General features: G+C 39.3%; 1 pseudogene; it reads right to left on the reverse strand.

The window, feature by feature from the left end:
• The window catches only part of LOC125108558 (high mobility group protein B3-like), a 64,142-nt pseudogene that overhangs the window by 43,673 nt on the left and 6,732 nt on the right, over positions 1–13,737 (reverse strand).

Raw genomic sequence — 13,737 nt, forward strand, 5'->3', positions numbered from 1 at the left:
ACTTTGGGGCTCCTGGCTGGCTCAGTCTATGGAGCATATAGCTCTTGATCTCAGGGTCCTGAGTTCAAGCCCCACATTGGGAGTAGAGCTTACTTAAAATAAATAAATTAATAAATAAATAAAAATAAAGACTGACTTTAAAAAAAAAAAGATTTTATTTATTTATTTATTTATTATCTCTCGCAATGCTCCTCTTTTAAATGTAACTGTGGGTGATCATATTGGTGATGGTAGTACTACTACTATTGTTCTGAGCTTCTTATACTTGTAAAAACCTATGGTACTAAATTCAAATTGGAAATATCTAAATGAGCTCATGAAGTATATTATCTTTAATAAGCATATATATCCTTTGGCCTAGCAATTCCACTGTTAGGAGTTCATCTTGAAGATAAACTCACGAAAATATGCAAAGATATATGCATAGGTATGCCCACTGCAGCACTGTTTTTAGTAAGTAAAAAGTTTGGTGGGGTGGTGGAAATGAGTATCTGTTAGGTAGGAACTCACTGAATAAATTATGGCACATCTCTACAGTGGAATATTATGCAGCCAAGAAAAATTAAGATAGGTCTATATAGGTTCCCAGACATATCACTAAATGAAAAAAGGCAAAGTGTAGAACAATATCACGATGATCCCATGTTTATATGCACACGCGCACACACACATTGTATTTGTGTTAAAAATACTTGTAATAATATCTAAGAAATAGTTAAACTCCTTACTTTTGCAGTTGAGGTGGGACTAGGGATGGAATCATAGGGTGAGAATTTGTCAATTTATATGCTTTGATATGTTTTTAAAGTATGTGCATATTTTATTTTCATTATTTTTTAAAACTTAGTTTAAGTTTTTTTTTAAATATTGGTCCTTTATAGTCCTCTCAAAAAATGAGTGATAGACCACAGGTAAGACCTATTAACAGAGAAAAGGCCACATTCTTTATGGGAAAATGGAGTGGGCCTTTCTTTCAGTAGACTCTGAATTGTGAACAAAAATGGTCATTGCATTGACTGTGGCTGCTATGGAAATCCCAAGTGATAAAAATCTATTCTTTCCACTCTTGGGTACAAAATCAAGTATTTCTTATGCTCAGTTTCTAAAGAAGTGAAGTCAAGTGCCTGACATGTCATAACAGATCCACAGTAAATATAGTGGAAGCCATTCATTCACCAACTACTTGTTGAAAACTATATGTTAAGCCCTATGATATACACTGGGGATACAAAAGAGAACAAGAAAGATAAAATCTCTGCTCTCATTGAGCTTGCATCTCAATGAAACATGTAAATGAGTATTTCCTTCATTTATTCAAACAGTTTGCCTATTGGCTAAGATAATCTGGGCTGCTCATTGCCATATAGATAATGTAAACAAATAAAGCCATTTACTGATGAATAAAAGAGACCATGGGCATATAGATTTCTGGAGCACTTTTTCCCGAAGAATGTATTTTTGGTTTTGAAGATGACAGCCTCTTATTTCTATGCTATAAAATTAAGGGAAGAATAAAATAAGTTGAAGGGGTTGACAGCTCTTAAGATGGTTCCCAATGATACTGCTTCCCTGGTATTCTCCTCCCTTGAGTATGAGCTGGTCTTGCTGACTTGATTCTGATAAATAAAATACTGCAAAAGCCAGTTCCAAGACTAGATTACAAAAGACTGACTGCCATCCTCCTTGTACATTCTCTTGGCGTTCTCTCATGCACTGGCTCTAAGGGAAGCCAGCTGCAATGCGTTGGGAGCCGTGGAGAGGCTCACGTGACACATGGCACCAAACTGAGAGTCTCTGGCCAACACACAGTGAGAACTGAGGTCCTCGATCCAAGGGCACCGAATAAGCTGGGAGAAGGATTCTCAGCCCCTGCGACGAAGGCCTTGACTGCAGTCTTGTAAGAGACAGAGGCCCTTAGCAGGAGGACCCAGCTACGCTGCACTTGGATTCCTGACAGAAATAAACTGTGAGATAACAGTGTTGTCTGTCTGAGCTTTAAGTTTTGAGATATTTGTTACACAGCAATAAGTAACTAATACAGTGGACTAAACCCCATCTCCCTTTGGAAGTAGACGACATAAGGTCAAGACATTTGCCTTTGAGAGTGCTGTCTGTCACACAGGGTGGACAAAGTCAAGTCATGATGGTTTTAAAGGAGTGCACACCTTTGTGCTGCTTTGCTTTTTGTTTCAACTTCTCTCCAGAGAGCTGACCTTGAGCTGACCTTGTCTTCTCTGAAGGCTCTCAGTTCAAAATGGGTTTTTACACATTGATTTTGTCACCTTTTCTGAAAATGAGTTTTTTCAATCTCATATTTTATTTGAAAACTGCAATTTGCAAATATTTTTGTAAAGAATCATCCCAGACTCAATTTATTCCTTTACACACTTATTATTTTCTGCAGTCCTCTGCTTTTCTCTGTCTGCTTTCCTCTACCTTTCTTTAGAGCTTTTGTTAATTCTTCCAGCTTTTGGTTGAAGCATGAGAAACTACTTGAGTAAGACCTCATTTTGCTCCCATATTTCAACATCCTTTTCTTTTCTTTTTTGGTTGGAACTACATCTCTTATATTGTAGTCATTGTTCTGAAAGCTTTGTGCATGACTTCCTTTTATTTCTCATTTAATTAAGATGGAAGGAAAAAATTCCACTTTAAGAGACAGACCATATAACTACTTTCAGTAGTTTCTATTGGGAGAAGAATGTTTGCATTGCTGTTTCTAGAATTTTCAAAATACTTAGTTCTTTGAATAGCATAGGTAATCCGGTTCAGGAGGCTTTAAATTAGAGGGGGGCTTCCTCACCTCAGACCCTAGAATGGCAATTCCTTGGCTCTATGGGAGGATTCATAAAGATAAGAGGGAAGGGAATATTTGGGGGTACCATTTTACTTTGTTTTCCAAGTTCTGAGAAAGACTATTTGGAGTGAAGTATGAAGTAACTCAAGGATTATTTTGACCGAATCAAGAATATAGACTCTCTAAATTATAAATCATCATCACCATCATCATCACCACCACCGCCACCACAAAACAAACAGAAAATACATTACTTTTCCTCCTAAAATATTTAAAGAGAAAAGCCAGCCATAGGAGGAAAATGGCCTTAAAAGAACATGGTAATTTACATCTGCTACCAAGAAAAACACACATGAGATTATGTCCAGTACGTGCTTTCAGAGATCCCAAAAGCAAGCAGCCTTTCCTGGAAGGTTTTCACTTGCACTGATATTTTGCCCCTTTCTAAGGGGAAAGATTTATACGATCTATTTTGCCCCTTTCTAAATAGGGCACAGCCCTGAAGCAATAGATGTCCTCTTCACCCGACAGCAGCAGTAACAACAAAGACAATTGCATAAAAGATCTTCAATTTTTATTTGTTTTGTTTTATTTGTTTTATTAACAACTTCAAGAAGGCACATGGCTCCCAGAGAAGCTGACCACAGACTTGGTCCCCTGGCTATGGGTTTTTACTTGAAGTTGCTCCTCAGTGCAACACAGACAACTTAAATATGTATACTTAAGGATAAGAGACACCCCTTTCCGACTTTAAAGAAAATATGCAGGGATTTGGGAGAAGGCACATGATGTTTTTCAAGGTGCCACCAGCCTTTCTCAGTCAAACATCCCAAATGAGAAAACATGGAGGCCAGCAAGGGTAGGTGCAGAAAAGGCAATGATGAGGAGGGCTGGCAAAAGTAAACCCTTGGTGAATTCAGCCCCTAGAAAGTGGATTTCCTACAGTGTGTTAAGACTTGTTTAGGCTTAGTTTTAATAAATGATAAAGACACACAAATTAAACTAGTGGCCATCTTACCACTGATGATTCCTTAGAGTTTTTCGAGTATGTAATTCAATTTAAACTTGGAGGCGCTGTGCTGTAGGGTGGACAGGAAATCCCCCTCGGGTAAGTGGGAAGTATCTTTTACACACTTACTGAGGGCTCTGGCAGGGACCAGGCATCTTAAGAAGTGCCAGGACCTCTGGAGGCCCTTGCCATCATTACTCCACATGAGTAAGTCCCAAAGTGCATTTCTAGAAAAGAGGGGCTCTTCAGCAAAGATTCAGCCTTCCTGAGACATCCATCGCAAGGGTACTGCCAAGAAGCAGGATGACATCCTTGCTGTTTCTGGGAGAACAGATCTCTTTAGTCTGGAAAATACAAGTTACCGCAAACTCTCCCTTCCTCATGGGTTTATTTGGAACTAAAGCTTGGAAGTCCACCCCCCACGTCTCTCCTGAGGTAAAAACACGTAAGCCAGACAGAATGGGAGAGGGAAAGGGAAAAATACAGAGAGAGGACATAAATCGCCATTTCTCAAAAGTGTCTCTCACCAAATTCCTTTCATCTTAGTGTCTATTTTGGAGTCGAGGAAACCGAGACACAGGCATAATGACTGAGGGCATACAACCCGTTACCAAAAGAGCTGGCTCCCTCTGCTATATCCTGTGCCTCTTTGTTTTTTCTAATTTCCAACCTCTGTTCTATTTGAAATTGCCCTTGTTAATTGGTACTTGTGTTTCTGCACCTAGAGTTTTAGACATATTTGGAAACTTCTTTTAAACATGTTGATCCGCTCAGGGCTGAATTATTTGTGACAGCAAGAATAACTCCACCCTGGGGCATATCCAACAGGATGAGGAATTCAGGGATAAATCATGTAGTGTTCCATTCTTCCTGGCTCTTGATGTTTTTACACAGGAGAAATCAGCTTCCCGGGAGCCCAGAGGCCTCAGAAGGCCAACCTAAGGGTGTCTGTGGAGGGAGGAAGTCAAAGTTCACAGACACCCTTAGGGTGACCTTGGGGAATCTAATTCCTCCTGTGGTGGTGATATATGTGGAGTGGGTGATTTGGGAGGGGCAGGTTAATGAGTTAGTTTAGGTAGTTAAGTCTTGGGTGCTTAGCATCTCCTGGCAAGGCCATGTCCACCCACCTCCTCTGAAGGTCACTGTTCTGCAGCATCCAGGCAAGGAGCAGAAGAGAGGGTGGTATTGCATCTCATTTTGAGAGTTATCATGACTGCCTCAGAGTGCAAATGACACGTTCCAATGGGCAGTGCAGGAGTGTGCAGGATTGTCTAGCTATCTCGTATGGCACAAGCATGGCCTAATACTTCCTCATATTCTTTCTTCTAATAATGAATTGCAGAGAACGAGATGTACTGTTGTGCTTTATAATTCAGAGAGACAATACAGGTATTGGCTAACATGGTTTGACATGATCGGCTGCCTTTTTTTTTTAAGCCAATCTGGCAGAAAAGCACTAGACTATTGTGGGAGTTGTACTGGCCCTTCCAACAGTCCATTAATCAGCAGCAACATAGCCAAGGGACCACGTTACTTCGCTGTAGCACAAAAAGGTTGCGGTTGTGAGTGGGTGGAGTGGGAACAAAGTTCTATCATTCCAGTTCTGATTGATTAATGCTGAAGTCACTGCTAAATAATGATTACCAGCCCCAGGCTCCACAAATCATTCAATGGGTGAAGGAGGACTCAGTTAAACAAACTGGGGCCAGTCAACACAGATTTTTCTCGTGATGGGGGTTGAGCGGCGAGGGGTGGGCAGAGGTGTGGAGATGGGAAGGGGGAAAAAACTGGATCTGACTGAATAAGCAAAAAGAAGTGCAGCTGGGGTTCTCGTGGTCCCTTGGGCACTTGCCTTCCTCGAACTGTGGCCTTCTCCCAGCCTTGGCACTGCTGTCTCTCCACTGTCAGGTTAACTCTGAATGCTACCATCATGAGAACTGTCTTCTAGCACCCCTGGGCCCCTCCCTCCAGATTCCTACAATTTAGCCAGATGGGAGTTACTACTAACTCTAATGACTTAACCCTCCCCTCTCTAAAGCTTTCTTTTTTTTTTTTTTTTTAAGATTTTATTTATTTGACAGAGATCCCAAGTAGGCAGAGAGACAGGCATAGAGAGAGGGAAGCAGGCTCCCTGCCGAGCAGAGAGCCCAATGCGGGGCTCTATCCCAGGATCCTGGGATCATGAGCTGAGCCAAAGGCAGAGGCTCAACCCACTGAGCCACCCAGGCGCCCCTCTCTAAAGCTTTCCTAACCAAATTCCCCAACTCTCCCTAATTCCTCCCTATTACTTGTACATTCCATAATGTTCTTCTTGTCCTTTTCTCCCCATATCTTCTTCATGGCTCTCATGTCCAAGTATTTTTATGCATGGAAAGATAACATTCTTCTACTTAGGTTAGATGACCTTTTCAAAAATGTTTGGTGTATTCCACTAATCCTGGGCAGAGTAGGTAGGAGAGTAGAGTCACAAGAATGTTTTGGATAATATCAAGTTTAAATCTTGCTTTTCTGCGTGTAATTCTTTGAGACATATCCAAGCAACAAATGGAGAGGCAAGATTTTAAGTTTTGAGTGAGCTCTGGTTGTCTTGGCGTCAGCAACCTCTAATGTTGTGTCTTGCCAGCTTTCTACTTGGTAGAAAGGTACTTCCTGAAGATGCACTTTTGTGAAGTCAGAACCAGTACAGACTGAGCCAAATCCTGATTAAAAGTTTTGCTGGCTGCTCCTTATGTCAGTAGAGTCCTTTGTCTCCACTTGTTGGAAATATATCTGCCTGTTAATGTAAGAGAATGCCAGTGCCTTTTCGATATTACAAACTCACAGCGTTCCTCTTCAAGAATGCCAGCATTCATAATTTTTAAGCCTCAAACTCTGAAGAAATGGAAGCAATTGAATTTCTCTGCATTTTAAAGTAGAAATGGTAATATTACATAGCTAGAAATTTCTATAAAGTATGGACTGGCAATAACATTATTTATGCTTTCAAAAATGGGTTCCTTCTAAATTTATGCCTATGTCTCAGTCACAAGCTATGTTTCTAATACATTCTTTAACTTCAACCTACTTTTTTTCTTATCCCAGAAATTCTGAATAATTGCTCTGTTGCAGAAATTCACAGAAGCTTGAATAAAATGAAGTGTTTCAAAACTCAGTTTGACTTAAATGATTATGTATTACTGTGAAGAAAACACTCTCAGTTGTAACATCTCTTACAGAACAGTTTTTAGATTTTCTAGATATGACGAATAAAGATTTATGAGGTACAATTTCACAAGGAGAAAAAGCGTTTTGGTGGGAACTCTTTTTTTTTTTTAGGTAAAACAGGAAATCACAAGAGTTAAATAGATGAACTTCTGTGGAAATAATCTGTTAATTTAATTGAACAAATGAAATCTATTAAACTCTAGAAAACCAAATACATGTTAGTTTCTAGTAATTTTTAAAAATTTTCCTACAGAGTTGTTGTGGGATCTATTATTTTGAAAACATGCTATTTTAACAATGGGTTGTCAACAACTTGATCCTAGTAATACGGTAGAAAGGGTGATTAGATACCAGATGGCTTGGGTTTCCTTCTCATGCTGCCACTCACCAGGTTTGTGACAATGGCCATTTCTCTTCAATACTTTGGACCTCCATCTTCTCATCTGTTCAACAAGAATAAGAAACACCTGAACCCCTGACCTCTTAACACTGTTGTGAGGCTCAAACAAGGTCCTAGTTGTTAAATCATTTTGAAACTATAAAGTGCTATGCAACATGAGGCATTCTACTCATTATCACCTCAGAATTCTTCTCAGATTATATTGCCTCAAATGCATTATTTAGGAAAAGTACAAACTTGAATGCCATATGGAGTCCTTGTTGACACTGCAGATGTTGGTTAATTTTAGATTCTAAAAGAACAAAAGAACAGAAGCACTACCAGGCAAATTAGCCTCTCTTTAGCTTTTTCTTCGAAATCTCCTATTATACAAACACCAAACTAAAAATGGCAGGCTAAATATTATAGAAAATTACATCATTTGAGGCATTGAAATTCTGTATATCCAAGCCCTTTTGCAGAACACAAATTTATTCCCACCAAAGCACACTGCCAATGAATTTAATGTTATAAGATAAATTATGGTTTTTTTCTTCAAGGACCAAGTAAAAGAATTTTAATCTTAAACTTTAATTTTAAATAACACAATGCCAGAGAAAATGTAAAAATCCCAGAAGAGTCACAAAAAGGTACGAAATCCATTTTGGTGGTCATAGTCTCTCTCAGACTAACAGAAAACTAAACTAAGCTCAGTTAGCCCTGTGCTCTGATTCTGGAGACCATATTTACAAGTGGGAATTTCTCTGTTGAACAGGTGTGGCAGACATGCACATGACAACTGCTTTTACAGCTCCGTTAGTTTGGGAAGACCCGTCCTAATGGGCCTCATGTGTACCATCTGTAAGACATCCCTTTGCACCTTGTCAAATCCAATGTCCTCCTTACACATGCATAAGCAAGAGGTGTTTTCATAAAGTATAAGGATGGCATCTGTCATTCTTTTTGTTTGCACACAATCCACCACCAAAAAAATATTTTGGAACAAGCTGAGCATTTTGTGTCTTCAAATTTTACTTACTTATTTAATTTATATTTATTACCTATAAATATATATGTATTTATAATGGAAGCAATGAGACAAAAAGTGCTTCCTATCAGAACATATCCATTAGATGACCTGAAGCAATTTAAAAATGGTCCTGTGAATATCCTGAGCCTATATATTTTTTTTTAAAAATTGAAGTGTAGTTGGCACACAATGTTGCATTAGTTTCAGGGGTGCAACACAGTGATTTAACAAGTCTATACTTTATGCTATGCTCCCACAAGTGTAGCTACCATCTGTCACCATACAATGCTATTACAATACCATTGACAACATTCCCTATGCTGAGCCTAGATTTTCAGTACACTTTTCATGAATACTGCTAAGTCTAAGCACCTTAAGATACTGACATAATGTCACACTAATCAGAAATAATTTTCAGAGACCGTAAATGTTTCACCTATAAAGTATGTATTCCTCTAACAGAGGCAAAAATTTCAAAAAATGTTTCAACCAATATTTTAATAATTTGGTCAATACTATGTGATATGATATTTCAAAGTGTGCTCTGATGTGGACTGAGAATATTAAAAGCAAACCCAAGGAGTAGATTTTATAACACTGCTTATAATGGAGGCTGTCTAGGCTGATTATTTTAGTATTAAGTACACTATTAATCGCCTCCCTGTCCTGCCCATATGCTACTTCTTTTAGCACAGAAGGCCTAATAAGACAGGTGCTTGATTCCACATTACATAGTTTTCTCAAACTGGAACAAATATTAACTCCCCAAAATATTTTTCTCTTGTGAAGAACTTTGGATTACTGCAGATGATTACAGATCTGAACCAGAAATGGATTCAAACAACTTTCATTCACTGCTGAAACTGAACTGGAACTGACCCCCAAAATAAATTGGCTTAATTCCCTGTAAGAGCACTATGAATCAGGTTGCCATCTGTTCCCTTCCTTCTTTAACTTCACCAGTGGGCTGGGTTTAAGCACAGAACTGGAGAAGTCCTTGGGGGAAGGGGTGGAGGACTCTGGCTTGGGATTTAGACAGGTATGCTGCAATGGTAGAGTCACTCCAAGTGCAAGAAGAAAGGAGTCTGGGAATTAGCTGGGGAAATCATGTAAATTTTCAAACCATGGGAACAACATGAGTTTAATTTGCCCAATTTTGTTAGAAGATACTGCATCATCCTTTGCATGCCAAACATGAAAAATGTAATCCAAACTAACTTAATTAAAAACATAAATTTATTGGTTCATGTAACTTAATAATTTAGAGGATCTGGTTCAGGTGAAGTTTGATCTAGGGCTCAAACAGGGTGACCTAGGATTTGGTCTCTCTCTCTTCATTTCTAAATTCAGCATCTTCAGTATTGGCTTCATTTTTAGGCAACGTCTTCATGTACCCAATACGGATGCAAGCCACTCCATGGAGTACTTGTCTTTAGGTTCAAATTCAGAACCAATGTTCTAGGTCTAGAATGGATTACTGTGGCAAGAGAAATAGGGTATACTAGATGACCTAGGCTAAGGTTATATGTTTCACCCCTGAAATCGGGGTGGGGTAAGTTGTAGACATCAATCTTTTCCCCAAGTCCAGGGACTGAGAGTAAGGGAAGACCATAGCCCCCAGAACAAAATGAGAGTGTGGTCAGTAGAATGGATGTTCTCTACAGATACTCAGGGATTGGATGAACAAATAATTTCAGCATGTATTATTTTTCACTTAAGAAGAAATTCTGCTGATACAAAAAGAACAAAAATATGAATAAGATTTACTATTATTTATATATGATACAATTGTCTACCTGGAAAGCCCAGTGCCAACCAAAATCCAAAGAGAAGTTTTTAAAAAATTGACAGTTGTTCTAACTTTCTTATGGAAGAATAAATGTGTGAAGAAGAAGGGGGGGAAGGGGGGAAGAGAGGGGAAGGAAGGGTAGGGAACAACAATTCTGGTTATAGTCTAAAGAGAGAGTCCAAGTCTTACCAGCTAAGGGGGAAAAAAGGTAATGGCCAAAGGGAGGTTGTAGAATCTTTATGTGAGACATTTAAAAAATGTAAGATAGGGGTACCAGGATGGCTCGGTCCCTTCAGCCTCTGCCTTTGGCTCTGGTCATGATCTTTGGGTCCTGGGATAAGTGCTGCATTGAGCTCCCTGCTCAGCAGGGAGCCTGCTTCTCCCTCTCCCTCTGCCTGCTGCTCCCCCTGCTTGTGCTCGCCCTTTCTCTCTCTGTCAAATAAATAAATAAAAATGTTTTTTAAATTTTTTTAAAATAAAAAATAAAAATGTAAGATAACTTCAATTACAGCTGGGACTAGACACTCTACAGAAACTAGACAGTTCTACAATTTGTAGATTTTGTGATTCCCGAGAGAGAAAGCTTTAGAGCTAAGAAAAGCTTTCTGGATGGCTATTTGCTGTACCTTGTCAACTTCATGGTTTATTTTTAACACTTTGTCTCATGTTATAATTATAAAAAAAAACAAAAACAAAAACAAAACACCTCCACCTACATGGAGCCAAACTAAAGAGAAGTACTATGTGGAAAGATAATTTTATTTTCCAATAATGATAGTAATACAGGTGGCCAAGCTTCTTCAAATATATAGATAGATATAGATGTAGATAAAGATACATATATAGTATAGTTAAAATTTTATATATATAGAGAAAAATATATATATAGGTATATATAGGTGTGTGTGTGTGTGTATATATATATATATATATATTTTTTTTTTTTTTAAAGGGCAGCTCTCATTGCCACATCACTTGTGTATATTTCTGCATCCATAAATGTTCTCCCAACAAGCTCATGTAAATTAAGTGTCCTAGAATTTTTCCATCCTGGTCTTATATACCTGGAATATAACAAATAAGTAAAAGTCTTTGGAGGGGGGTAATATAAAAACAGCACATTTACTTTACATGGCCTAGTTATAAAGCACATTGACCGAACCTACCCATTCCACCAAAACCATAAACCTGTTTTTCAAAAGCAACTATGGGAGAATGAAGAATTACTAAAAGAAATGAAAAGAAATGCTAACAAAAATGGCCACGGAATATTTGGCCCTGAGGCTGGGGTAGCACTGGGAGCTGGCTGGGGCAGGGTACACCCTAGAGTCCTCACCTTCTAACCTGTCATCCCCTCTGAGACTTCACTCTAGAGATGCTTCTACATGTTGAATGAAGAAAAATCAAGTATTTTCTAGAGCTTGCAATTCATTAACTGGAGCACACTTCAACTGCATTTTAGTCTGTTTTTTCTTCTTTTTTAAAACAATATGCCAACTATGGTTGGTTGCAGGAGAGCAGATTAAATTTTTTTTTAATTCCTTATTGGAAAAAAACATAAAGGCATAACTGACAGGCTGAAAAATGAGGAACTACTCTCTTGGTGGAATGCAAGAGTCAATGCCTGGAAAGCTGAGGTTCTAATTTGGAAGCCTAGTCACACTATCTCAGAACATTCTTTTAGAAGATATTATTAAAGTATTTGCAAGACTCCTGAGGATTTATCCTAAGGCTATACCTGCAGACATATGTGCTGGGTTATACAGTATAGGATTATTTGTAATAAGTAGCAAAGACTGGACACAGCCCAAGGATTCATCAATAGGGGAATAGTTAAATGAACTATGGCAGATCCTGCAGTGTAATGCTATGCAGCTGTTTAAAAGAATGAGGAAGCTCTCCTAGTACTGATAGGAAAGGTCTCCAAGATACATTGTTAGAGGGAAAAACAAGATCCAGATCAGGGGATAAAGTAGGCCACCTCTTGTGTAAGAAGCAGGAAGAGAATAAATATAAAAACTGCTTGTATCTGTGTGAAGAAACACTAGAAGGATACATAGAAAAAATCCGTATAGTTATCTCTACCTATCCAGGTGGGTGGGGTACAGAAGTGGGTGAAGGAGAAAGAGAAGAGAAGACTTTTCATTATATCCTTTCTTACTTGGATTTTTGAAATGTGAATGTGTCAGTGGGTCAAATAGAAGTTATTAAATAACAAAAAGAAAAAAAAAAGCTTGAGAGAAGTCATTCAGGAGCCTTATGGTAATTTCATAAAAGCTGCAGCTGCAATTAAAGTGAAACAAAGCAGAACATATCCTCAACCAAGGGCATACTGTCGATGAGTTTTGAGCAGAGAGCTGCAGCAGAAGCCCAGACCCTCTTGTTAGCTGGGCACCTTGCCTCTCTGTCCATCCTGACTCTTACTTTCTCCATAGCTTTCTTTCCTTCCTCTTACTTTTTTTTTTTTTCAAGACTTTATTCATTTATTTGACACAGAGAGAGAAAGAGCACAAGCAAGGGGAGCAGCAGGCAGAGGAGAGGGATCGGGGCTCAATCCCAGGACTCTGGGATCATGACCTAAGCCGATGGCAGATGCTTAACCAACAGAGCTACCCAGGTGCCACTTTCCTCTCCTCTTCAAAGTAGTAACAAATCGGAGACCCTGGCAGGTGCTGCTGACAACTACTATATTTATAAAGAGTTGAGTTAAACTAGAGGGTGGATTACTGCACACATCTCACAGGTGTTGAGAAACTCTCCTACTTATCTTCCCAAGAAGGCAGGACTCCTGGTTCGGTTGGCTAGACTGGGCTAGGGAATCCTTCTTGATGCTCCCATAACCTATATGTACTTCTGTAATTGTGCTTAAAACCTCCTACAGCAGGGCTCCTGGGTAGCTGAGAGGCTCAGGCTAAGTGCCCAACTCTTGATTTCTGCTCAGGACATGATCTCAGATTCCTGAGGTGGAGCCCCGCACTGGGCTGCATGCTCAGCACAGCCAAGCCTTGAGGTTTTCCTTCTCCCTCTCCCTTCCCACCACCATCCCCTCACTCTCTAAATAAATAAAATCTTCAAAAACAAAAACAAAACCTCCTACAGAAGTCATCAGTGTAGGAGGTAGGAGGCAGTCCTCCCAGACTGTGACCTTTTGAGGCCAAGAACTCTGTCTTATTCACGGACCTTTGTATTCTCAGAGCCCAGGGCAGAGCCCTCACAGGTACTGTGTGAACTCAGTAAACTGAACTTTTATCCACCTAATGGCTTAGACCATAATCCTGAGCTCTCTTGAATGTCTTTCCCTTACTGTCATTAAATCTATCAGTAAGTCCTGTCAGTCCTATTGCCAAACATACCCCAAACTACTCTTCACCATCCTTAGCACCACCCTAATTCAGACCAACATCTCTGTTGACTGAAAACAACCAGTCTACCTTCTAATCCCTTCTCCTACTGTCCCCAGAATATATTCTCTATATGCAGTTAAAGTGATCTTTTAAAAACCAAATCAGGGGGGCGCCTGGGTGGCTCA

This window comes from Lutra lutra, chromosome 9 (assembly GCF_902655055.1).
Source record: "Lutra lutra chromosome 9, mLutLut1.2, whole genome shotgun sequence".
Lineage (NCBI taxonomy): Eukaryota > Metazoa > Chordata > Mammalia > Carnivora > Mustelidae > Lutra > Lutra lutra.